At 43.7% G+C, this 3,178-nt stretch overlaps 1 non-coding gene across 1 annotated transcript; it reads right to left on the reverse strand.

Annotated features, from left to right (window-relative positions):
* Nucleotides 1-2,838: 2,838 nt before the first annotated feature.
* On the reverse strand, nucleotides 2,839-2,907 carry MIR708 (microRNA mir-708). Its single transcript, NR_129474.1, has one exon. It is a non-coding gene; the product is annotated as a microRNA mir-708 (primary transcript).
* Between the last annotated feature and the right edge of the window lie 271 nt (nucleotides 2,908-3,178).

A 3,178-nucleotide genomic window follows, 5' to 3' on the forward strand; every position in this document is an offset into this window, starting at 1 on the left:
AGGAGTATTAGACAGTCCTGAGTGTTGTGCCCTAGGTGTCTGGCAGAGGGCGCCCTGCCCAAGTCAGACTTGAGACAGCAGCTAACCCCCAGGCAAGAGGAGCTCTGACTGGCATTTATAAGTTCTCTGATTATTAAAAGTAAGAAAAATCTGAATCACTGCTATAAAAGTAGTGGTTCTGTAAATTTAAAAAAACTTAATAAGTAAATTGTGTTGTGGAATGATAAAAGAGATATATGGGGGTAAAAACAAAACAAGGGTCCAGCAGTTGGTGTAATGCCTATGCTGCTGGACTCCCATGTAGTCAACTGCGGTTCAAGTCCAGGACCCAGTGGCTTAAACTCACGCTGGGTTCATATGCATGTGTGCCCAAGATCCCAAGAGAGAATGGGGGAGAAAGAATTGTGGTGTGGCCATCACCACAATCCACTTCTCGCTTTCTGTCTCTCTGGCGGGCACACACACCCTATAGCAAAAACACCTCTCCCAAAAATTAAAAAACAAAAACAAACAAGCAAACAAAAACCCTTAGAATCCTAAAGTCCTTTTTTTTGTGTTCTGCCTCCTTCTCTCTATCTCTTCATTTTAAAGAACAAACATGTATTGAGCGGTTACCTGCGTCGGCTGTGTGCTAGGCACTGGGAACTCGAGATGGATAAATCACAGATCTGCCCTCTAGGAGCGTACAGTCTAGTAGATGAATTTAAACACACACACACACACACACACACACACACAGGGTGATATTTAATGCTTAAAAGGCCAGCATGGAGTCAGATCCTAGTCACTATGACTCTTCTCTAGCCCCTGGCCTTCTTTCTTAACCATTCTTTCTTTTCTAATCACACTGACTCTTTTGAAGAGCTTTCCAGAAAACTGTACATCCATGGAAGGAGCTGCCTACAACTTCAAGAGGGTCTTGGCCCTCATGTGGGGCTTTATACATCCAACCTAAGCTCTGTCATGCTGGCACCTCATCAAACAAGGATCTGAAAGTACAGACACTGCTCTTCTCCCTCAGCAAGTATCCCTCTCATCTTTCTTCCCAGTACTCTCCTGTAATGTCAGAAGAGAAACGCAGTGCTAGACCCAAGCTCTGCAATCAGCAGACCACAATGAAAAGGCCAGCTTCCCAATCTAGTGCGCCATTAGCCTCAGTTTCCTTTCTACAAAATGGGGATCATAATAGTCCCTACCTCTTGGGCTGGGGTGAGAGTTGAAGGGGATAGTGCATGTTGATGCTTAGCACAGTGCCTGGCACAGAGCAAACACACAATGGGAGTTTGCTATTTTTTCTCCTCTTCCTACAACTATTCCCTTGCCCTCCTCCTTCCATAGATGCTACATTTGCCATTGCTCCACTGAATAGGAGGCTCCATACAGTACACTCAGCCCCAGAGGAGTATTAGACAGTCCTGAGTGTTGTGCCCTAGGTGTCTGGCAGAGGGCGCCCTGCCCAAGTCAGACTTGAGACAGCAGCTAACCCCCAGGCAAGAGGAGCTCTGACTGGCATTTATAAGTTCTCTGATTATTAAAAGTAAGAAAAATCTGAATCACTGCTATAAAAGTAGTGGTTCTGTAAATTTAAAAAAACTTAATAAGTAAATTGTGTTGTGGAATGATAAAAGAGATATATGGGGGTAAAAACAAAACAAGGGTCCAGCAGTTGGTGTAATGCCTATGCTGCTGGACTCCCATGTAGTCAACTGCGGTTCAAGTCCAGGACCCAGTGGCTTAAACTCACGCTGGGTTCATATGCATGTGTGCCCAAGATCCCAAGAGAGAATGGGGGAGAAAGAATTGTGGTGTGGCCATCACCACAATCCACTTCTCGCTTTCTGTCTCTCTGGCGGGCACACACACCCTATAGCAAAAACACCTCTCCCAAAAATTAAAAAACAAAAACAAACAAGCAAACAAAAACCCTTAGAATCCTAAAGTCCTTTTTTTTGTGTTCTGCCTCCTTCTCTCTATCTCTTCATTTTAAAGAACAAACATGTATTGAGCGGTTACCTGCGTCGGCTGTGTGCTAGGCACTGGGAACTCGAGATGGATAAATCACAGATCTGCCCTCTAGGAGCGTACAGTCTAGTAGATGAATTTAAACACACACACACACACACACACACACACACATATGCACACATATAGTGCAACAAGTCCCCAAACAGGGTAAGTATAAGTGCTGAGGCTTCTCAAGCCAGCATCTCAAACTTTGTGTGACCACCAAAGAACAAGGCATATTTCCCAGAGAAGGTGACACTCAGGTTGAAACCTTTTAACCATTTTTTATTGGACAGTTTTGCTGGTTATAATACATGTATATTGCAAGAGATTTAGAAAGCACTACAGTGTCAGAAAAAGAAAACATCAACCATTATCTCATCTCTAAAAGTAACCACTAATACATTCTGAATCATTTCTTTATCTTTCAATCTAGGTATTTAACATAAATAAATTTGTTATTTCACACAATTAGAGAGGTAACCCTTTTTTACTTAACATTGAAAGATAAGAATTTTTTTCACCAAGTCCAGTCCAAAAGAGTGACTCCTGGATCTTTGATTTGGGGGACCAAGCCCAGAAGCTAGGGCTGGTCCAGAGAAGAGATGACAAGCTGGGTTTCAGCGAACAAGTTGAGTTAGCAGTGCCTACGGAGCATCCCCCAAGGGAGGACCCTTGGAGATGGCTGGAGAGCTGGGTGTGGCACTCAGGAGAACGTTCAGACCTAGAGGGTCCTCAGCACACAGGTGGTGTAGACGCCATGGGAATGGATGAGATCCCACAGTGAGGGTGTGCAGGGTGAGAAGAGAGATGACTAGGGTAAGGTCCCTGCCCTGTAGAAGCTCACAGTCTAGTTGTGTTTGTGTGCAAGACATTTACCCCCAGCTAGATTGTAAGCTCCTTCAGGGCAGTTACCACTTCACACACAGCAGTCCCTTGACAACCATGGGGCTTAGGTTTCTGAAAACCCCTGGGGCAGGAGAAGTCAGACTTGAGAATTTAGGACCTTACTGGGGAAAAAATAGGGTTAGGGGAATGAAGTCACCAGTGAATTTGCGAAATCATCATATTTTTACATTGTTATAAAGAAACATGACAACAGCAGTATATTTAAAACATTGATTCTCAGTGACACTTCAATGATTAACAATACATACTTTACAATTATTCTTTG

The sequence above is a fragment of the Tupaia chinensis genome, unplaced genomic scaffold (assembly GCF_000334495.1).
Source record: "Tupaia chinensis unplaced genomic scaffold, TupChi_1.0 Scaffold139431_1, whole genome shotgun sequence".
Classification (NCBI taxonomy): Eukaryota; Metazoa; Chordata; class Mammalia; order Scandentia; family Tupaiidae; genus Tupaia; species Tupaia belangeri.